At 42.2% G+C, this 25,003-nt stretch overlaps 1 long non-coding RNA gene across 1 annotated transcript in view; it reads right to left on the bottom strand.

Annotated features, from left to right (window-relative positions):
* LOC137324163 (uncharacterized) overlaps positions 1–25,003 on the bottom strand; it is a 30,320-nt gene that overhangs the window by 3,484 nt on the left and 1,833 nt on the right. The gene's annotated exons all lie outside the window — the stretch shown is intronic.

The raw sequence follows: 25,003 nt of genomic DNA, 5'->3' as shown, positions 1-25,003 counted from the left end.
GATCAGTGATGACAGGAGTCATAGGAACTTGGTGCAGGATGGAATGCAGGCAATAGAGTTTTGGACAAGTTTGAGTTAAATTTAGGGTGGCACTTGAGAGGCCAGTGAGGAGACTTTGAAGAAATAAAATCTGGAAGTAACAAAAAACATGGCTAAGCATTTTCGCAGTGATGGGGATAAGGAAGGGTGGAGGTGGGAATAGGGTGTATTTTTGTACCAATATAAATATACATAGTGGTGCATGTGGAGAAGTAAAGTTCCGCGCTAAGTCACACACCATCTTGACTTTGAGATATATTGCTTTTCCTTCATCATCTCTGGGTTAATATGCTGGAATTCCCTACCAAACACCATCACCACAAGGACTATAGCATTTCAAGACCACCACTACTCTTAGTGCAAGTAAGAATGGCCATTAAATGCAGCCTTGCCAACATCGCCCACATTTTTAAAAATGTCAATTCTAACTCTGAGTTCAAAGGTCCTTAAATTGTGTACTCTCCTGGTCAGTGAAATACAATTATGAACGATTAATAAAAATATAAATATCATATCAAATGATAATAAAGAAAGAGGCACAATGTTCCTTAGAGAATGTAAAGAGAAATATTAAAGCTGTTAAATTGGTGACACTTTGTATCACGTCTGTTTGTAACCCCATTGATTAGAATGTTTAACTATAGCATCTCTTGTGGTATGACACATTATTGCAATGACAAACTGTACAATGGAGTGTTAGGACAGAGACTCCAGCCCCTCGGCTCACAGTAGTGTGCGTCTCCAATTTTAGCAGTTGCTGTCAGCAGAGGTGTTAAATGGAAGAGAAACATTCCCAAAGAGAGTGGGAAAACAGAAAGTGAGTCAGCCCAGAGCACTCACATAAACCTCCTACAGAGCGGCATTGTCAGAGGTTGTTTGCCTGCGATCTCGATTGGCAAACCCTTTCTCCTGAGATATTGTTATAATTAATAATGGCATCGCAGCGTCTGGAGTGGGAGATCTAGGGAGAAAATAGTTGAAATTACCATTAAAAAAACTTTCAGTATTTGTTCTTGACAAGTAAATACTCTGACTATAGTACAGCTCATTTTCAAGGCTGACACTTGCTAAATGTTTAAACTTAACAAAATAAGACACAAGTGACTTATTTGTTCCTTATATTAAATGTGGTGACAAATGTTCTGAAGCACAGTGCATGAGAGCCTGCTTCACATGTGGTTCTAAGTCTATTGTTCTGCACCTTCATTTAATAACTATTCTTTTAAACAGTAATACAAACACATTGGGAAGACTGATTTGGATCTGTAGAATGGCCACATGCAGAGTGCCTATGTGAAAAAAGTTTTTCTCAAATCAGTTTCTAAATGATAATAATCAAGACTACTGACGCGCAACTATTTAAAACTTTTCAATTGGCATTTTTTCGTTCCTACTTTGCTTTCAGGCTTTACCAAGGCTTCTCCTCTGATTTAAATGAGAAGTATTTCAGTTCCAGGGTCTGCTCTTTTCTTTAATCACAAGGAGGGCTCCTAATTCTGGGCTTTAAACTGTGTTCTGCAAAGCATAATGAATCTGCCTTCATATAAGCCCAGACAAAGGCCTCATTCAAGGCTCAAACCCTTCCTCCTGAGATATTGTTATAACTAATAACTCCTGCCAGCTGTGCTGAAGGGAACCTCAGCTCTGTGGGAGAATGAACAAACTGCATCCCTCAGAGGATTTGAAGTAACTCTGAGCCGAAATTGGATTATGAAGGGGAAAAGGTCATTCTACGCTCACAACTTATCAATTTATGTTACACCAAATGAGTGAGCATATTTATCCCATTATCCATGAATTAGCTGGAAGGACATTCATAAAAGATGTTTGTAGAAACAACAAGAAACATCTCAGAGTAAACTATAGAGCAAGGGGAACAATTAGACCTCAGTCACAATACCGAAAACAGGTAATGGCTGCAAGCAATTTAGGGTTGATCAGACATATAATGCATCTTGTAATATTAATTCTCCAAGCTGACGGATTTCTTTTATAGGCTCCAAACAGAGTGTTCTTGCAGGCTTGTGGATATTACACAGTGCAAAAAAAAAACTGGTTGCTTCCTCAATCCAAGTGTTGATTTCGAAAGAAATCTTTCCATGGCAACAGGTCAATGTGTTTGTCTCCTAGCTCTGCGAAATGTGAGAAGATATAAGCCTGACACCATATTTCACTATTTGTGCCATCTTTGTGTTTGCATCTCACTGTAAATTCTAAAGTGGTGGTAACCCTTTGGGACTGATGGGATGTGGAGGGTATGATAAAGAATTAGGATTCAAAAAGTCTCGTTTATCAATAGGACGATTGAACAAGAAAGCAAAGATTAACAGACGAAGTATCCTGCCTCTAAATCACTTTAGCATGTAAATCCCTCCCCTCCCCCCCAACTATGGTTCATGCTGAATTAACCACGGATTTCATTACTTTTAAGTAAAATTTGAAGTTGTTTACTTAAGCTGTACCATCCAATGCATTAAGAATATTAAATTTGATATAATTTGTAAAACAGGAAAAGGAACAAGAGATTTTAAATTTTTTAAAGGAAACATAAATACCTACATAAACTAATTGATCTATTGTATTGTTCATGGATAGTCGAGATTCTGAAGTACAGTGTGATGTTTAGCTGCTAGGATAGAGTTGAATTTAACCTAACTTGCCCCTTTAAGGTCACCAGTGAGATACTCCCTGAGGAGAGGTGGTCTCAATTGGCCAATCCAGGTAATAATGACTGCTTGTGAACTCTTGTGGTCACTTAGTGGTTAATTGTACCCGCTTATAAATTTCTGACACCTGGTCAGAAGAACATAGGAACAGGAGTAGGCCATTCAGTCCCTCAAGCCTGTTCCGCCATTCAATCATGGCTGATCTAATGCTAACTCCATCCACCCAGCATTAAGTAACTGGCTTTCTTCCTCTTTTTAAAATTGTTTTGAGTCTGTAACAAAGTGTAACACTTTGAAGTGCGATGGATAGGTTGTTATGAACTAATATATATATCGAATGTAACCCCCCACCCACCGCACACCCCCTACTTATCGTTAGTCACCCTACTTCCTTTAGCCATTCACAAAACAGCATTTGCAGTGACTGCAAAGAATTTTAAAAGCAAATTTATGCCTTTCTTCCAACATGAAGTTGGGGGGGGTGGGGGGTGCAGTAGGAGGTTACACCATTGAGATGTACACACAGACTACTGCAGGTAGAAATGGAAATGAGTACACACCATAGGGTACATTTTCCAAGGCCCTGCAATGGCTAATGGGGCCTGGTAAAACATTATGTATAAAGCCTCTATTCACCATATCTACTTTACATACAGCAAATGTTTGTTGCTTTTAGATTTGACTATAAACCCCTTGTGTGAATCTAATCCACCTTCTTACAGCTTTATGGGCCTTAAGTGAAATGAGCTGTGACAGTCTCAACCCAGTTTCTACTAGATGCAAATTCACAGCACAAAATTTCTCATAACCCAATACAATCTTACTCAGAGAGGAAGTAAGGGTAGGCAATAGAAATTACACAGTAGTGCAAGTATCGAGTGTGGGTGTAAAATTGGGATTAAGGAACATTTTGGAGGCAAATTGGAAGAACTCTATACTTCTACCAGAAGAACTTGACTGAGCATCTAACTCAAGAAACCTCTGACAAGGAAATGCTTGATGTTGACAGTGGAAACAAGAAGTTTTGCTGCCTTCCTCTCAAAAAGCACAGCATTTGTGCAAAAGAAAAGTTTGAATATGTTTAGTGTTCTATCCTGATTTGTGCATTAAATAAGCAGCATAAAGATTTAAAGATACACATTTAAACATTTTTTCTTCAGGGCTATTGAAATCTGAACTTCATGATATATCTATTACCAAAAGGATATCTTTTGTTTGCAAATGCGAACAGCAGAGAGGACTCCACTAGGCAGATAGATAATTGAGCACATCTATAGTTATCTTTGTCTCTCCTGCACAAACCTAATATACAGCGGGAAGCTGGCAGGAGCGGACAGCAATCCCGTGTGGACGTGGGAGCCCCGGCAGATTTTAAATGCCTGGCCTCAATTGAATCCTGCTGGTCAGCTGCCCCGGCCATTTCCAGTGGAAGGCAGCAGCTGGCCGGTGGGGTTGGGAGCGGTGCGGTGGGAGGTGCAGGGAGAGGAAAACCAGGCGGCCACTTAAAATCACAGATCAGCAGGAACGGAATGGGAAATGGAGCCACGCCATTTTAATTTCACCACTTCTCCTTTCCTGCCGATTGAAGAGAATTTAAATTGTCCCTAGACATAAAATGAATAGGAAGGTAGGAAAAACGAGGAGAGGCAATATAAACTAGAGGGCACAACTCTAAAAGGGGTACAGGAACAGAGAGATATGGGGGTATATGTGCACAAATCGGTGAAGTTGGAAGGGCAGGTTGAGAAAGTGGTTAAAAAAGCATACGGGATCCTGGGCTTTATAAATAGAAGCATAGAGTACAAAAGTATGGAAGTCATAATGAACCTTTATAAAACACTGGTTCAGCCACAACTGGAGTATTGTGTCCAGTTCTGGGCACTGCACTTTAGGAAAGATGAGAAGGCCTTAGAGAGGGTGCAGAAGAGATTTACTAGAATGATTCCAGGGATGAGGGACTTTAATTACATGGATAGACTGGAGAAGCTGGTGTTGTTCTCCTTTGAACAGAGAGGGTTGCGAGGAGATTTGATAGAAGTATTCAAAATCATGAAGAGTCTAGACAGAGTAGATAGAGAGAAACTATTCCCATTGGCAAGAACCAGAGGACATAGATTCAAGGTGATTGGCAAAAGAACCAAAGGTGACATGAGGAAAAACTTTTTTACACAGCTAGTGGTTAGGATCTGGAATGCACTGCCCGAGAGGGCGGTGGAGGCAGATTCAATCATGGCCTTCAAAAGGAACTGGATAAGTACTTGAAAGGAAAAAAATTTGCAGGGCTACATGGATAGGGCGGGGGATTGGGACTAGCTGGATTGATCGCTCTTGCATAGAGCCGGCGTGGACTCGATGGGCTGAATGGCCTCCTTCCGTGCTGTAACCTTTCTATGATTCTATAATTCTATGAATGAGATAGAAACATATTTTTGAATAATAATTTTGAAACATCCAAAGACAGAACATTCTCTTAGTATACTATTAATGAACTGTTCCTTTTTCCAGTTCAAGTACTTGTGAAGTAAAGCTTTCGAGGTGTCACCTGGAAGATCCAGCAGCAGGGCATTGGATTACTTATCCAATTTGCTGAACGAGTTCAAATGCCCGTCTTGACAAGCACACAAACTCAAATCTCCTCATTATGATAGTTTCACGAGCCAGATTGGTGGCTGGTAGTTGTGGGAAGGAAATAAAAACAATTGGCCTTAATCACAGAGGTATCAGTGGCCTGGATTTTCTTGACTAAAGGAGAAAATGTGGTAGCAGGAGATAGTAGTGTGGAACTTAAAAGGGGAAAATATGTTGTGCCTTTGTTTAAGAAGGGCGGCAGGGAAAAGCCTGGGAACTACAGACCAGTGAGCCTGACATCTGTAGTGGGTAAGTTGTTAGAGGGTATTCTGAGGGACAGAATCTACAGGCATTTGGAGAGGCAGGGACTAATTAGGAACAGTCAGCATGGTTTTGTGAGAGGAAAATCATGTCTCACGAATTTGATTGAGTTTTTTGAAGGGGTAACCAAGAAGATAGATGAGGGCTGTGCAGTAGACGTGGTCTACATGGACTTCAGCAAAGCATTTGACAAGGTACCGCATGGTAGGTTGTTACATAAGGTTAAATCTCATGGGATCCAAGGTGAGGTAGCCAATTGGATACAAAATTGGCTTGACGACAGAAGACAGAGGGTGGTTGTCGAGGGTTGTTTTTCAAACTGGATGCCTGTGTCCAGCGGTGTGCCTCAGGGATCGGTGCTGGGTCCGCTGTTATTTGTTATTTATATTAATGATTTGGATGAGAATTTAGGAGGCATGGTTAGTAAGTTTGCAGATGACACCAAGATTGGTGGCATTGTGGACAGTGAAGAAGGTTATCTAGGATTGCAACGGGATCTTGATAAATTGGGCCAGTGGGCCGATGAATGGCAGATGGAGTTTAATTTAGATAAATGTGAGGTGATGCATTTTGGTAGATCGAATCGGGCCAGGACCTACTCCGTTAATGGTAGGGCGTTGGGGAGAGTTATAGAACAAAGAGATCTAGGAGTACAGATTCATAGCTCCTTGAAAGTGGAGTCACAGGTGGATAGGGTGGTGAAGAAGGCATTCAGCATGCTTGGTTTCATTGGTCAGAACATTGAATGCAGGAGTTGGGATGTCTTGTTGAAGTTGTACAGGGCATTGGTGAGGCCACACTTGGAGTACTGTGTACAGTTCTGGTCACCCTATTATAGAAAGGATATTATTAAACTAGAAAGAGTGCAGAAAAGATTTACTAGGATGCTACCGGGACTTGATGGTTTGACTTACAGGGAGAGGTTAGACAGACTGGGACTTTATTCCCTGGAGAGTAGGAGGTTAAGGGGTGATCTTATAGAAGTCTATAAAATAATGAGGGGCATAGATAAGGTCGATAGTCAAAATCTTTTCCCAAAGGTAGGGGAGTCTATAACGAGGGGGCACAGATTTAAGGTGAGAGGGGAGAGATACAAAAGGATCCAGAGGGGCAATTTTTTCACTCAAAGGGTGGTAAGTGTCTGGAACGAGCTGCCAGAGGCAGTAGTAGAGGCGGGTACAATTTTGTCTTTTAAAAAGCATTTGGACAGTTACATGGGGAAGATGGGTATCGAGGGATATGGGCCAAGTGCAGGCAATTGGGACTAGCTTAGTGGTATAAACTGGGCGACATGGACATGTTGGGCCGAAGGGCCTGTTTCCATGTTGTAACTTCTATGATTCTATGATTCTATAATACAAATAAAAGTGAGTGCGAATGTTCAGTTTCCATTTCACACACAGGCAAAACTATTTCCTGCAGTCTCTTTGTCAATTTTGTACCACGATGGGCTAAGACATTTTTACTGTAGAATCTACATTCAAGATTAACCCAGAATTGAATGCTATGGGTAGTCTCCAAGCAGAGGCCATGCATAAGAAAGTTGTTCACAGTTTCAGTCAGTCATCAATGGTTATGAGTCACAGTTAGAGAATTTTATGAAACTCAACAACTTGACCACCAAGCCCCTTAAGAGGAGAAGCTAAAAGCTTTCCAGCAATCTGCAAATCAGTTTCATGTCAGTTTCACAAACCAAAAATCAAGCATCTGAGGGGCATCAAACACTTGAAGTGATTTGAGAGCTGGTTCCTTAGGTAATAGATAACTGCAGTAATAATACAATCTTTTATGTGCTCGTTCCATTTCCATGTCACTTTCTTCAACAGGGTGAACAGAATGGTCTGAGGCCCTTGACACCTTCATAACTACTGTAAATGTTCACCAGTGGTAAGCTCAATTTGAAGCATAGTCTTGGAACTGAAACTCAATTAGGAATTAAATACTTAACTGTTCAACTTTAAATAATGTTTCAAAAAGAGAAATGGCTTGAGCCAAAATGACTACTGCAGTGCAGTGATTTCAGTGTAATATCCTCTGTGGCTGTGACCATCCTTCTCGACCTGTCTGCAGCCTTTGACATGGTCGACCATGCCATCTTCCACCAATGCCTTTCCTCCATTCTCTAGTTGAGTTGAACTGCCCTCACCAGGTTCCACTCTTACTTATCCAATCGTAGCTAGAGAATCTCCTGCAATGACTTCTCTTCCTGCCCTTGCACCATTACCTCTGGAGTCCCCTAAGGATATCCTTGGCCCCCTCCTATTTCTCATCTACATGCTGCCTTTCAGCAACATCATCTGAAGACATGCCGTCAGGCTCCACATGTATGCTGACGACACCTAGCTCTACCTCATCACCACCTCTCTCAATCCATTCACTGCCTCTACATTGTCAGTCTGCTTGCCCGACATCCACTCCTGGATAAGCCACAATTTCCTCCAATTAAACATGAAGAAGACTGAAGTCATTGTCTTTGGCCCCGCTACAAACTCTGTTCTATCACCACTGATTCCATTCCCCTCCCCAGGCCACTGTCTTAGACTGAACCAGACTCTCCGCTACCTTAGCGTCCTATTTGACCCTGAGCCAAGCTTCCATCCCCACATCCTATCCAGTACCATGACCACCTAGTTCTACCTCTGTCACATCACCAGTCCTCTCCCCTACCTCAGCCCATCTGCTGCTAAAACTCTCATTCATGCTTTTGCTCTCCTGACCGGCCTCCCATCTTCCACCCTTCATAAACTTGATCTCAGCCAAATCTCTGCTGCCCATATCCTAACTCACACCAATTCCTGCTTACTCATCACCCCTGTGCTCGCTGACCTACATTGCTTCTAGTCCACCAACGCCTCAAATTTAAGATTCTTATCCTCATGTTCAAATCCCTCCATGATCTCGCCTCTCCCAATCTCTGTAGCCTCCTCCAACCCTACTACCCTCCTCCAACTCGGCATTACTCCAACTCTGCCTCTTACCCATTCTCACTCCCTTCGCCCCATCATTGTCTGCCGTGCCTTCAGCCATCAATGCCGTAAGTTCTGGAATTACCTCTATAAACCTCTCTGCCTTTCCACCTCCATTCAGACCCTCCTTAAAACCTGCCTATTTGACCAAGCTTTAGTTAGGCACCGCTTCTAATATCTCCTTCTTTGATTTGGTGTCAATTTGATTGTCCTCCTGTAAAGTGCCTTGAGGCATTTTCATATGTTAAAAGCTCTACATAAATGCATGTTGCTGTTGTTTATTCTTTGTAAGAGATTCCACAGAAACACTGTGAATTGCTCAGACATAATGCATTTAACAAAATACATAGAATATCATGGAAAACAATATTTTTGAAAGGTAAATCAGCTTCTGTTTAGGCAGGAAAGGGGGCTTCCTCTCAAGGTATTTGCACATCTTCCATTTCCAGCCAGGCCACTCAAAGGATTGAAGAAGTGCCAGGGAGCAAGCAAGTGCTGACAGCCATTGTTGGAAGTGGCTCCAGCTGTTACAGAGACATCACATTATCCTGCATCCGTAGCCTCAGTGCCAGAATTGTCCCAACAGGGCTGCACCACCCAACAGCAACCTGACACCCCAGTTGTTTCTCCCACTCAGGGAGCACTTTGACACTGCCTTAGATTGCAATAGTAGACAAGTACACTTTGCAATGTCAATGGAGGAGTGTGGCATAGAGCTAAGAGCACATTTTCAATGTAATAGCACAATATAAATATTGATCTTTTAATTTATCCTTAGCATATGCAGTGTTTGTTTGATATGGCCTTAAAAAATGTTAGAAGTACTGGGAGGGGGTTTATTGATGGAAGTTAATTTGAACAGGGGGAACAAGTGGCATGTCCTTGGAGGCTACAAGGTGTGGGATTTAATTGGAAAAACAAAGTTGATCAGTGGCAGGTCATGCCCATTACTGGAAATGGTTCTCAATCACACAGTTCCGCACCATCCTCCCTACCTGTACATCTTCTCCCTCCATGTTCCCTCTTCTTCCTCAGCCTCGTCCTGTGGCCTGCAGCCCCATGGGCCTCCTCCTCATTTTATAGCATGCTCACTCCTCTTTGGATGGAAAAATTGCACAACATGCAGCAGATAGTGATGATTTTGTAGACCTTGGCAGCCCACATAACGGAATCATTGCCTCAGCATCTCTATAGTGTGCTCAACAGTAACTTTGGTGATGTCAGGGGCTTAATTGTGTTTGCGTTCCGATGCTGTGTGAGCGGTTCCAATTAGGTTCATCAAGGGGTAGTCTTGGTCCCCAACAACCATTCATTCTCTTGAGACTTTCAAATACTGCAGGCATCTTGCAAAATAAAAGCATTGTGGAAACCACCCGCACGTTAGTGGAGTGGTACCTCTTCCTGTGGTACCCCTTCCAGTCCATGTATGCATTTGGTTGACATAGGGAGCTCAGATGGCCATGAGTTCTGTCTATAATGTCCTGGGAAATCTGCCAGGTAGTAAAAGTTCTGCACCCTCTCTAGTTAGTGCCTTCTTTCCACTGGGAAAGTGATAGCAATATTTACTCTGGGGAACATGTTTCTTACAGGTTACTTGCTTTATTCAGGTACGAACGTCAGACTGGCGAGTCTGGCAGATGTTCACTGTGGTGGCCTGGAATGATTCTGTAACAAGAGAAGCTTAATGTCATTCTGACCTTCACAGTCAAGGATAAAGCCGCATCAGTCCTCAAGGTTGTCGGTAAGTTAGCCTGTAAGAGGTGGCATACCTCTGCGTCTGCACTGGAGCAGAGTTGATGAAGATAGGCCTCTTCTGACACACCCGGGTAGGTGTGGCATGGTCTGTAAAGATGGGTCCTTTGGTATTGATGGGAGTGAACATACCACCTGAGTTGTCGTGAAACCAACATTTTTATATTCAATTTTGAGAAGCCCAGTTGGAACTGTGACTCTGATATAAGGACGCTTACTAGATTTATAGTGCTATTATGTGAATGGTAATATGAAGGCACTGTCCGAAATCTTTTTGAATTCCAAACTCTGCTGTTAATAGCATCAAGGGCAGGCACAGACAAGTGATGACTCAGTACATAAATCACTAGAAGGGCTATGCTTCTGACACTTCTATGTTTGAAAGTCATCATGGTGCCCTTTGAATACCAGCTATCTTCCTCTGACCTTTGCCTCTTTCCATGAATTGGTAACCTCCTCTTCTACTCCCTCTACTCCTTTCCCCACACTTCTGATCATGTTAAAGTCAATATAATGTTGCTTGTAATTACAATGAATTTCAATTTTTAAAAACCTTTTCCAACTCAAGAATTTGTTTGGAAAAATTGGGTTTCGGATTACTGGATGGAAACACTGGCTGAGGAAATCAAGCCAGTCTCTCAGAGAGAGGTCAAAAGTTATGCTTGTGTGGACAATGGAAACATTTTACCATTGTAGTAGAGGGTATTATATTAAGGTAAAGAGTTGAGGTTGAATATAGGAACCTTTACTCCACATTTGGGCTGGGTTACAGATTGGCTAGGAGTGCTTGATGTTGATAATGGACTCAAATAATGGCTAAAGTAAAGATTTCCATGATGACAACCGGAGTTTCACAATGTTATATGCTATGAATGAAAAAGCACTATTCCAATTAGCTTCACAAACACTATCCATTACTATTCTCATTTGTTGTTTGTGGGGCCATGCTGTGCGCAATTTTGTCTGCTGCATTGCCTATATAGCAGTTACTGCACTTCAAAAGTAAATCATTAGTTGTGAAGCACCTTTGCGATGCTCAGAGGACGTAAGAAGGCATTATATAAATGCAAGCTCCTTTCCTCTTTTCTGTTCCTTGCTATTTTTATGCCCCAGCGCTCTTCCTACCTCTTCCCCATTCACATTGGAACGAAGGGAGGTGTTACAATTCATTCTTCTCCAGATACCTTTTCTCATGCCCACCAAAACTCAATGCCTATTGTCAAGCCTGTGCCTCTTATGAACCAAAGCAAGGTCGTGTACACACAGTAATCTAGGAGAGCATGCCCAGAGCAAACAATAGATGCATTTAATGTCTCCAGATGACAATTAATATCAGTCACACCAGATACTTTCATTATATACTAAACCACCAAGAAGATTTATTCACTGATAGAATTATTTACAGAAGTGAGCAGTTGAAGCCAGTTCAAATAATACAGCAGCTTTGAACCAGTTCATGAAAAGGTTAATTAAGCAAGCCAGCTCTTAAAGTTCCAAGGCAATTCACAAGAGGTAAGCAAAAATGACACCAAGTCAAAGAAGGAGCTATAAGGAAGAGTGACCAAAAATTTGGTCGAAAGGGGTTGACTTTAAGGTGGAGAGGCAGAAGGTCTTAAACAAGGAGAGGAAGAGGCAGAAAGATTTAGGGAGAGAATTCCAGAGTGGGACCTACTCAATGGAAGGCACAGCTGCCAATGGTAAGGCAAGCGGAAAGAGAGACACATAGGAGGCTGAAGACAGAGGAACAAAGAGTTTGGGGTGGGGTTACAGGATGACCAGGAGCCAATGTAAGTTAGCAAGAATGGGATTGAAGGAGAAATGGGAGTTGCTACAGGATAGGATACGGGCTGCAGTGTTTTGGATCATCTGAGAGTGGCGAGGTGGAGCTGAGTGCCCTAGGTGCACATGAGGAAGCTGACTCTTTGTCCATGGATGAAGGTGCCAAGGAGCAGCATTCTAGATGAGGAAGAAGAGGGAACCAAGGATGGAGCCTCAGGGACTCGATAAGTTACAATATAGGGGTGGGAAGAAAGGCCATTGATGGAGAAGCTGTGGCAAGGATAGTTCCACGGAACTGAACAAAGAAGGAGAGGCATTGGAAGAGGATTTCAAAAGTTTCAGAAAGCTTGACGAGGAAAAGGAGGGATAATGTAGCATGGTCACAGAGAATGTTGTTTGAACATACTATGTATCCAAAGGTATGCCAATGGCCATCTATGGCATCTGACAAGTACTCACTAGGTTAGAGCCACCCTCCTTTGTTTATGTCGTTGCTTAATAGCCCAATTATACACATTAATTGTCTCTGGCACTTAGATGCAATTGGTGATTATTTTCCCAGATGCATACGCCTATTGGTAATCAATATTATTAGCTTGACAGGCTTCACAACAGCCAAAAAAAAGTCAATTTCCCAGCATGCAGTTGCAGAAGCCATTTTTACATTCTAACTTTTTTAAAAGAATCTGTTTTTAAGCTAAGAAACACAGCAGGGGGGAAACCCATAAGCTACAGTCAAAACGATTCCACTTTTATCAATGCCATGCATTTTGTTGAAGTAAGTCAACTTGAAATTACTCAATTGCTTGTTAGAAGGGAGCATGAACACTGTATTAGGTAAGCATTAAATGACTGGGTGTGTCCTAAATATATGTCTCCAAACTACACTTCTAATTGTGTTACGAACTTCAACAGGTCACAGTTATCGGGAATTGCTGGTACTCCTTTGTAATTTACCTTGTTAGGCAGCAGTGAGAATATGGTCTCGATATTAACCCCCCAAGATGGGCAGGAGAGGGTTGGGGTGGGGGGGTGAGGGGTTAAAAAGTGAAATGTGCGGAACGCAACTCCAACCTGCCACGCATGCGCCCACCGCCAATTTTACGCCGGCGGATATCAGGGCGTCTGAGTGTCCTGCCGTGGAGAGGCGGGATGCTTATTAACATATTTAAATCGGGCAGCTACATTGCAATTCAGAGCCTGATTTGTAGTTAACTGCTGCTGCACGGGTTTCCCACGGGTCGTGAAACTCGGCATCGAAACGGAGGCGGGAGCTGCTGACTCCCCAAAGTGAGTGGCTGTTTCAGCAGTCTTTGTGGGCCAGGAGGAGCAGGAGTGCTCCCCCCATGTCCCTCAAGGAAGCCGTCGGCCTCCCCCAGCCCCGATTGCTTAACTCCTCCCCCTCTCTCGATTGGCGACCTTCTCCCCTCCCTCCCGATTGCCGACCTCCTCCTCCTCCCGATTGCAGGAGACCATCCCCAAGGGTCCGCGGCTGCGGCCTCCTGCCGCTAGTGTTTCGTCCCGCCTGCTGGCCAGGATGTCCAACTGGGCAGCTGCCAGGCAGGAGGCAGAGCTACAAGATGTTAATGAGGTCCTGCTGTTAAGGTCGGCAGGCCTTGCCGGGCTCTACAGCCATTTTCAGCCTCACTCGCACTCTCCCTGTAAATATTGGGGCTGGCGCGTCCACTTGTCTACCATTTCAGCTGAAGAAAGGTGAGCATGTATTGTTGAAGGTGGGGTGAACAAGAACAAAGGGAGGCCAGCAGATGACCAGAACAACATGTCCATCCTAAAATGTTTTTTTGCAATAATTTTTGTACAGAACAAGCATCAATTGTACTGTTGTTTCTTGAGTTCATGGAGTGCAGATTGTAATTTAATATCACTCAATAGAATCATGTTTCAGCTTAAAGCAAAGCATTTCAATTTGTATGTGAGGGTGACACCAGGTACCATTTGACTGTGTCAAGTTGTGGTTTCAGAGTTTTTGCAAAATAGCCCAACTGTCCATTCTGTAGGAATCATGAACTTATTCTGATGAAACAGCAGGTCTTGAGTTGAGTTCCTTTACAACGTTGACCACTGGCAATGACTCAGCAAATCCTGGCTCTGAATTCAGTGGGTTTGGGTTGGTTTTAATTGAAGCAACTTGAACAAGGTCGCATTCACTTACCGCTGTTTTTAAATTCCACATTCATATGGTTTATGACGTGAGAAACAGGAAATCGGTCAATATGTATCTGAATCAATTTTTTCTTTCATGGTATCAGATTTGGTTAGCATTTTATAAACATTTAATGTTTACAAAATAAACAATAGTTTCCTCAATGAAAACGAAAATCTGAGAATGACACTCATGACATAGATCATCAGAATATGCTCTACATTTATCACCTATCCATTCCTGTGGCACTCTATCATCTCCACATTTCATTCTGCTCACTCATATATCCTGCCCTTCAGAGATGACTTCACCTTTAGGCACAGAGAACAATAATCCTATTTACTTCCATGAATGTGTGTACTGTATTTAGTTACATCTTTGGATTTACATCAATCCAAGTTTAAAGCTAGATTGTAACCCTGCTCTCCCCACCCAGAGAGCTTTCTTTCTCTGTCATGATTTATTGCAGCCAGCACAGGAGCTTATATATACAAATTATATTGAATTAAAAAAACTTCTTAAAGGGACACTATCTTCTAATAAAACACCTTTCAAGGCATTTTACTAGTATTGTAAGTCAGAGTATGTGCAATGCCATAGAAGTCTTCGAGACACTAAATGTGTCTAATCCGGTGAATGTTAAGGTTCCCCCAATGGCTCTGCAAGTCCCAGGTTTAATACCAGGCTGTGCTGATTAGCTAGTCCCAGCCAGTGAAGTAATAAGGGTGCTCTCTGTGCCCACGGGATGGACAGGGGAAAATGAATCAGGGTTCCTGCTCCTAGATATTATCCAATGTGTGTAGATGTCAGGTTAGGGCAGGATCTGGCTCAGCTGTAACATCTGCCCTGCGTTGAAAAGCCCTCCAACTTTCAGTGGTGGGGCTCATAATGTGGGTAATGGCCTCTTGGGCATGGTACATAATGGCAACTTGAGAGCTTGTGGAATCATAACCCATCAAGGAGGTAATGCCTGCAGAAGGGAAGGGGTATGGGGAAAAGATTGTGAGTTTTTTTGAAGAAAGACTAATTCAGGAGTAAAATTCCTCTTAATTCCTAAACAGTGCTTTAAATGGAGTTAACATGTTTGGGTGTTTTTTAACCAAACTTGTAGAACACCATAACTTTACTCTCTATGTTTTTTAGAAACTTGGATATACTAGGGTGCACTAAAAATAACGTACAACTGCAGCCAATCCCAAAAATACCTGTAAGAATGCAAAACATTTAGCTAAGCAGTGCCTTAAGTGATATAAATAGCACTCTGTAAGCTAATGCATTCATGGACCGTGCAATTTCTGAGAGAAATGGAGGCCTAGCACAGACTACAGAAAGCATGCTTTACAAACATCTGCAAGTAAATAATAAAAGGGTAGTCAAAGGAAAGGTGCGGCTGATTGGGGACCAAAAAGGAGATCTTCTTGTGGAGGCAGAGGACATGGCTGAGACACCAAATAAGTACTTTGCATCTGTCTTCACTAAAGAAGAGGACACTGCCAATATCACAGTAAAGGAGGAGGTGGAGAAATCGGATAGAATAAAAATAGTTAAAGAGGAGGTACTTAAAAGGTTGGCAGCGCTCAAAATAGGAAAAGTCACCCGGTCTGAATGGGATGCATCCTAGGTTGCTGAGGGAAGTAAGAGTGGAAATTGTGGATGCTCTGGCCACAATTTCCCAATCTTCCTTAGATATGGGGGCAGTGCCAGAGAACTAAAGGATTACAGATGTTACACACCTGTTCAAAAAAGGGGAGAGGGATAAACCTAGCAATTACAGGCCTGTCAGCCTAACGTTGGTGGTGGGGAAACTTTTAGAGACAATAATATGGGACAAAATTAATTGGCACTTGGAAAAATATGGATTAATTTATGCTTGACTAACTTGATTGAGTTCTTTGATGAAGTAAGGGAGAGGGTTGATGAGGGCAGTGCGGTTGATGTTTATATGGACTTTCAAAAGGCATTTGATAAAGTACCATATAATAGACTTGTTAGCAAAATTGAAGCCGATGGGATTAAAGGGGCAGGGGCTGCATGAATATGAAATTGGCTAAGGGACGCAAAGCAGAGAGTAGTGGTGAACTGGAGGGGAGTATACAGTGGTGTTCCCCAGGGGTTGGCGTTGGGACCACTGCCCTTTTTGATATATATTAATGACCTGAACTTGGGTCTGCAGGGCATAATTTTAAAGTTTGCAGATGACACGAAACTAGGAAATGTAGTAAACAGTGAGGCGGATAGTTACTGACTTCAAGAGGACATAGACAGACTGGTGAAATGGGCAGACGCATGGCAGATGAAATTTAATGCAGAGAAGTGTAAAGTGATTCATTTTGGTTGGAAGAATGAGGAGAGGCAATACAAACTAAATGGTACAATTTTAAAGGGGGTGCAGGAACAGAGAGACCGGGGGCGTGCGTACACAAGTCTTTGAAGGTGGCAGGATGAGTTGAGAAGGCTGTTAAAAAGACATACTGGATCCTTGGCTTTATAAATAGAGGCATAGAGTACAAAAGCAAGGAAGTTATGCTAAACCTTTATAAAACACTGGTTAGGCCGCAGCTGGAGTATTGTGGCCAATTCTGGCCATAACACTTTAGGAAGGATGTCAAAGCCTTAGAGAAGGTGCAGAGGAGATTTACTAGAATGGTACCGGGGATGAAAAACTTCAGTTATGTAGAGAGACTAGAGAAACTGGGACTGTTCTCCTTAGAGCATAAATTAAGGGGAGATTTGATAGAGGTGTTCAAAACCATGAAGGGTTTTGGTACAGTAAATAAGGAAAAACTGTTCCCAGTGGTAGAAGGGTCGGTAACCTGAGGACACAGATTTAAGGTATTTGACAAAAGAACCAGAGGCGACATGGAGACATTTTTTTATGCAGCGAGTTGTTATGATCTGAAATGCATTACATGAAAGGGTGGTGGAAGCTGAAGGGAATTGTATAAATACTTGACGGGGAAAAATTGCAGGGCTATGGGGAAAGAGCAGGGAAGTGGGACTAATTGGATAGTTTTTTCAAAGAGCCAGCACAGACACAATGGGCCGAACAGCCTCCTTCTATCCTGCAAGATTCTATGATTCAATGATTTTGTGAAGCCACATGGTATATTGCATGGTATACTAAAGTGAATTTAATAACATCATCTGGGTCTCATGCCTGCCAACACCTTAAACAATGTACATTTTTAGCTTCTCATGGAACAAAATTTCCGTTATCTGCTTAATTACCAGATAAGAACATAAGAAATAGGAGCAGGAGTAGGCCATATGGCCCTCGAGCCATATAGCCTAATCCTGCCATATGGCCCTCGAGCCATATGGCCTACTCCTGCCATTCAATAAGATCATGGCTGATCTTCTACCTCAACTCCACTTTCCTGCCCTATCCCCATATCCCTTGATTTCCATAGTGTCCAAAAATCTATCGATCTCAAACTTGAATATACTCAACGACTGAGCATCCACAGCCCTCTGGGATAGAGAATTCCAAAGGTTCACAACCCTCTGAGTGAAGAAATTTTTCCTCATCTTGGTCCTAAATGTCTGACCTCTTATCTTGAGACTATGACCCCTAGTTCTAGACTCTCCAGCCAGGGGAAACAGCCTCTCAGCATCTACCCTGTCAAACCCTCTAAGAATTTTGTACCTTTCAATGAGATCACCTCTCATTCTTCTAAACTCCAGAGTATATAGGCCCATTTTACTCAATCTCTCCTCATAGGATCAATCAATGTGGCATGTATTCCTGTAGCCAGCCTGACTGCAGTCTCCACTTTGAAGTTTAGTAAGGAAAGGCAACTTCCATTTTAACTCTAGTTATTTCAAAATAGTATAACATAAAATACAGAAATATCCCTTATTTGTTAGAGGATTAAAACTCTGCTTCTGTCGCAGTAATCTCCTGATTTATTGCTCTTCAGTGACCTCCAAGTAGTTCTGTGTTTACTATTGACACATCACCTCAAGTAATAGTGGATTTTGGTGGGTCTTCTCCCAGGGGCTTGTTCTGCAGCTCCAACATAATCAGAATTACTGATGTATTCATGCTGCTGTGTGCACTGAAGCAGTTGAGTTGTTCCTTTCAATGTCTTCTACTCTGCTCTGTGCTGGACCTTTGCCAACCCTCTCCACTATCTTAATGTCACCTGTTATAGTAAGTATCATTAGCGTGATGTAGGCTGGAAGGCAAGCATGAGTAAATCCGACATTTAATTTGTGTTTAACAAGACAAAAAAAACCTTTAATGCTGGGAATGTGTGCCAATGTGTACTAAGCCGGTTTGGTTCAGGGAGGAATTTTAGGAGTGTGGGAAAAATGACCCAAAGCTCCGTTAATGCTAATGAGCAAAATTACAACATATTAATGCTACTTCGTGCGTTAGTTCAAATACACAAAGGGATTTGATCCCATGAGTGTCAGCGTGCCATTTGATCACGTAGGACACTGCAGCTATGCCCAACTGATGCCCTCACCCACTGTCTGCAGATACGCACTTTCTAGCACAGGTCACTCAACAACAACAACAACTTGCATTTATATAGCGCCTTTAACTTAGTGAAACATCCCAAGATGCTTCACAGGAGCGTTATCAAACAAAATTTGACACCAAGCCACATAAGGAGATATTAGGATAGGCAAAAGAGGTAGGTTTTAAGGAGCATCTTAAAGGAGGAGAGGTGGAGAAGCAGAGAGGTTTAGGGAGGGAGTTCCAGAGCTTAAGGCCTAGGCACCTGGAGGCACAGAGCGATGAAAATCAGGGATGCTCAAGATGACAGAATTGGAAAAGCGCAGAGATCTCGGTGGGTTGTAGGGCTGGAGGAGGTTATACGGATAGGGAGGGGTAAGGCCATAGAGGGAATTGAAAAGAAGAATGAGAATTTTAAAATCAAGGTGTTGCTGGACCGGGAGCTAAAACATGCTGGAGTATCAGTGCAATTTTCAGATCGGCAAGTTCCATGTAAAATCCTGCAATACCTGAAAAAAATCCCTTTTTAGAATCACTGCCCTGCAACACTCAGAAAGGGCAAAATTATAAAGTTGCACAATGGTTTGCTTGCATATCATGCAAAGTATCAATGACAGGCCTAATGTTATCTTAGTATTTTGCTAGGAATTACATATAATCTTTGTAATGATTTGATAATTGAACTGCCTGACATTTTTTTTTGGCACTGTCAATCACATCAAAGTAAAACCTACTATAAAATGCTTCCCCATATAAATGAGATGTTCCCATATTTAACGCAATGACACTACATTACTGCAGGAACCCAGTGAGATGACAGTACTGCAGGGTGAACATAAATTGGCAAGTGTTTCAAATACAAACCGTCAAAAGCAAACAGGAAGCTAAAAAAAAAACAAATCGGACTGGTAGGCAGTGACTGCTACCTTTGAAAATCTATAAAATAGTAATACATTTATCATTCCATATTAGTATAAACTCAGTCATGCCTCTTATATTCTGTGTATATCACCATCAGCACTCCTTTGAAAATTCGTAACAAAAAATGATGATGGATTTCAGCATATTTTTTCTATTTATTTATTGATTTAAAAAGAAATAAAAATGTGAGCAGAGAGTGCTGATAACATCATCAGAGGAAATTACTTAAAGGAAAAGGCATGATCATCTAAGCACCTTAGATAATGACAGTATCTCTGACATTAATTCAATGTCCTCACACTGCAGTGGCTCAGTAACATCTCCCAGTGATGTAATTAAAACTTAAGAGCCAATTTTACAAAACTAAGCTGCCCAAAATGATGCACGTGACCACAATTTCCCAAAGTATGCTTCTAGTGAACGACCTTCACCACCAGATGTCTGTGTTCATAAAATCAGCCCTTTCATGTTTATACAAATTGTTCCAGAAAATGAACGGAATTAGAAAAACAAGGATAATAAAATATTTTTGGTGCTTATCAAGATGAGAGATATCAGTGCTGAAGGATACCATTCGGGAATCCGACATCAGCATTAGGCATGCAATAGTTTTGGGCCGATAACATTCCGCTCCAGTAACATTTTGTAACTCCGCGGAGTCTCAGAAGAATACCCCTATCGCTATAGTGTAAATTTTTCAATTTCACATATCAGCTGTCTTTATGATCACTTTGAGTGAAATTGCCGATCTAGTGCCAATTTATACTGTGGACCTGTGCCCACTAAGAATTTCACGTCATATTAGATCCATACAGCTGGGAAAAAGGACACTAACATCCCATTAATCTGAACAGAATTTGAACCAGGTCCAGATGAAAGAACAACGGGTACATTTTCATATTCCTCGCCTGGGCAGTAATCTGGTGACGTGGATTGCCTGCCAGATGTAGAACTCAGCTGATTGTCATTCCATTGAAATAAATGGAAAGAAAGTCAGGTGGTTTCTACAGTGAGCAGACGGTCCACGACCGCAATGCCTTAACCCTCTGCACCAACTGCTCCCTCCCCCATCTCTTTGATTTTTCAAAAGGTGCAATAATGGTGATGCTTCCTCCTTAAGGTCACACACTGATATCTCGAACTACCAATCACACATTCTCCTTCAACTGGGAGGGAGCTTCTGTTGAAGCTGCAGACTTTTCCAGACCTACCACTGGTGATTCGGTGACAGAAAGTACATTTCCAAAGGGTGGTCCTCGTCCTGGACTGTTTATCTCCTGCTCACTCTCTTCGCCTTACTTTAGTCTCTTCAACTGAGTTTTCTTGTGACTATGTGGTTGCAGTTCTGAACCTCATATTATTACAGTCCACATTCATTCAGTTCTGAACAATAATACAATCAGATCCAAACATGCTTAAGTGAAAGATTACCCTGAAGAGGAAAGAGAGAAATGAAACCAGACTAAATAACCAAAACGCTGTAACAAATGTTATTTACCCATGTCTGTGCTCATATATACTTTCTTCAAATGCAAGGTCCAAGATTAATTAAAATTTACATCCTGCAAACCATTAGGATCAATTACTGGCTTCTGATAAAATTATCTCCATGCTGGAAGCTTAAGGTGTGGAGAATTCCCCAAAGTGTGATTGAAGAAAAGTTACACTGAGCTCTGAGCAATTTAAAAACTGCTTCCCTAACCCAAATGCCACAGATGATTGCCTTGAGCAGTAATATTGTATCATGTGTGTTTCTAACTTTAAATTAGCTGGTTTTATCAATAGCCCTATTTACCTAAAAGTGTCATCTCGACAACTAGTTAACAAGCTTAACAACTAATTTTACTGCTTTAACATTTAAATGAAGATATGTTGTGATATGATGATATAGGCAGATATAGATAATAACTTCACTTATATAATGTTAGCCAATACTAGTCATCTAGCAGTAAAGATGAGTGATAGAATTAGATGATAAAAACTGTCTGATTGTGTTTACCTCTTTTGTATGTATTGTAGAAATTCCACAAGCTTCCAATAATGACAGTGTCATATTGGATTGGTTTTCATAGATTTAGTTGCCATAACACTGTGCTTCATGTGTACACTAAATAATAATTTCAAAACTAGGCACTAAACCAGGACTAGTCTTCAAGCATATTATTGACTTAAAATTTATACGTGGGGAATTTCCCTCCACTGATTATGAATGGGGACAGGGACAAATTCCAGCCCTACTCTATAAACTAGTCAATATACGTAAACCGGCTAGACATGTACATATTCCGCTTTTATGAACTAGACAATCTTGGTTAGTTGTCTTAAGCACTTCCGTGTGTAGAGCTCCAATATATTTCAGGCTGCTTCCACAATCTGACTATTTCAGACAATATTATAATATTGGAAATAAATGCAGAAAATGCGAGAAATACACAACAGGTCCAATATCTGCCTCAAAATACAGTTCATGGCGTGGAAAACAGAATAAAGCAGGGCTTTAAAACAAAAAATAAATTGCAATTTTGCTTCATTTTTGTTTTGCTGCCTTCAGGGGATTAAACTTCTGACCAGTTTTAATGTTGACCGCTGCTAAGGAACTGGGTGGTATACCTTGCAGCAGGAGCTGCATTGACACCTGGCCACTTACAACTTACTGCTTCGGGCAAATCAAAACTCCAACAAGCTCACCGTTGTTTAAAGAACAATGAATATATTAGTGAAGCACAAAAGCAAGAACATTAAGCCAACTGGCTTCACCACTTCGAGAAGCAGTCTTAATTTAGCTGCAGCAAATTTAGCTTTGCCATGACTGGAGACTCCTAAAGTAGTTGTTTTGCTGCTTCCTGCACTGACGTGGCCCCTCCATAATGTCCTTAGCAACCAAGCAAAACCAAGAGGTGATGCTAAGAATGTATTAAAATTGTAGGCAAAATTGTAGGCAGGCAAAAAACAGTTTTTTGTAGGACAATAGACAAAGGTACAGAAAATATCCAGTGGGCCCGACTGTGTTTGTCATACAGTGTTTTACAGCATCATAATGTTGCTTATCTATGTATTTATTTACAGACATCGACAACATTCTGCTTTCCTCCAAGGACTAATTATTGATTTGCTGCCATTGTAACATTATATAAAGTATACACCCACGTTAGAAACAAGGGATTATTGGAGGATCACCATTTTTCACCCTGAAATAGTCTAAGTGACATTTAACGATCTCAGGTCATATGGGGGTCACAGGCATCATGCACCCTTTTATTTAATCTTAAAACCATTCAAAGCAAATAAGTACTAGATTGACTACTTAAGATTGGGAATTCAATGAAAAGTTTAAAAAATATAACAAGTTCACAGTTACAGTACAGGAGCCAGCCATGTGGCCTATCTGTGCCAGTGTTAGGGGTGCTACAATGAAATAGCTTTGTTAGGCTGCTAAGCAAACTCTCCTTGAAGGCTACCATGGTAGTACAGTAAAAGAGTTTTTGGAGCAGATATTCTAAGAACTCCCCAGTGAGGTAACCCATTTTTTTAGTATTGCCATGCCCTTTCTCTAAGTTTAGGACTACACTAGACTTCCAAAAGACTGTCTTTCATGGCAGTTATAGTTCAGTATTGCTTCTAGGTATGAGCAGCAACCCCAACTGCCCCATCCTCCTCTCTTGCCGATCTTCTCACCTAGCACACCCACTGGGGGCTAATTCTGCTAACCTGCTTCCTGTCCTGCTCACCCTTCCCACCACTGACCCCATGGACTCTGCCAGCGGATCAACGATCACCATCCCTCTCCACATCTCCCTCCAGAATGTCCATTCACTTGCAAACGAGGCCCTTGCCATCCATGACCTTATTATTGATGATTGTATTGACATCATGGCCCTGATGAACACTTGGCTCATGGGTGACAACACCTTCCCCCTTACTGAAGCTTCCCCGTCTGGCTACACTTTCCACCACCTGTCCCGCTCTAACCACTGCAGTGGCGGTGTGGACCTTATCACCAAATCTCACCTTGGTTTGCCCCCCCCCCCCAATACCTCTGGCACCTCCTCCTTCTTTGAGCACCTCACCTTATTCCATCCCTCCTGCCTTTCCTCGTTCTATAGAATCATACAATCATAGAAAATTTACGGCACAGAAGGAGGCCATTTGGCCCATGGTGTCTGCACCGGCCGAAAATGAGCCACCCAACCTAATCCCACTTTGCAGCACTTGGTCCATAGCCTTGTGGGTCATGGCACTACAGGTGCACATCAGGTACTTTTTAAATGAGTTGAGGGTTTCTGCCTCTATCACCCTTTCAGGCAGTGAGTTCCAGACCCCCACCACCCTCTGGGTGAAAAACAATTTCCACAGCTCCCCTTTAATCCTTCTACCAATCACTTTAAATCTATGCCCCTGGTTATTGACCTCTCTGCGGCCCACCCCAAATTTCTCACCAAGATATCCTCACTCCTTTCCTCCCTCAGCCTCTGCACTGAATGACTTCTCATTATTGGTGATTTCAACCTCCATCTTCACTCACTTTGCCCTCACTCTCCACTGCCCACCTGTCATCTTTTAACCTCTTCCTCCATATAAATTCTCCTACCCATTTCACAGCCAACCCCTCGACCATACCATCTCACGTGGCCTCTCTATTCTCATTGTCTCAATCACAGAAAAGGCCATCTCTGATCACTTCCTTGTATCCCTCGTCACTCACATTCCCCTTCCCCCTTCCAACCCCACTCCCTTCTGCATCCGTCCCTGCGAAAAACTCTCCCCCAAGTCACTTACATTGGCACTTTCAAACTCCCAACTTTCCAGCCTTTAGACCTCCATTCACTATGATACTTCTGCAGCTATTGACCTGCTCAATCGCATTCTCACCTCAACCTTTGATAGTTTTGTCCCCAGCAAAACTATTACTCTCTCCCACCCTGGTGGTTCCATTGGTACAGCCCCCCATCTTTGCTCTACTATATCCAAGGGATGCAGACTTGAATGTATGTGGTGCATAACTGGTCTAGCCATTCATTGCCAGTTCTGGCCGGACCACATCAAGCACTACTGGGTCCTGCTCTCCTCTTCCAAAACTGCTCACTACTAAGGATCATCCTCGAATGCAAAGATAACCCCTGGCTTCTTTTCTCCACTACCAACCGTCTCCTTCAACCCTTCTCCCCTGCCTCTTCCACCCTCACCTCCAACAACACTTGAGACTTCTTTGTCAGTAACATTGAGACCATCCAATCAACTGCCTCTGCTGCATTCCCCCCCGCCCCTTGCCCACAAAGCAAAGCTGCCCCCTGCCCTAGCCCGGAATTCAAATCTTTCTCTGGTTTCACTCCTATCTCCCCACTCCGAGCTCATCTTGTTCATG

This window comes from Heptranchias perlo, chromosome 8 (assembly GCF_035084215.1).
Source record: "Heptranchias perlo isolate sHepPer1 chromosome 8, sHepPer1.hap1, whole genome shotgun sequence".
Lineage (NCBI taxonomy): Eukaryota > Metazoa > Chordata > Chondrichthyes > Hexanchiformes > Hexanchidae > Heptranchias > Heptranchias perlo.
This window is presented reverse-complemented; position numbering and strand designations above follow the sequence as displayed.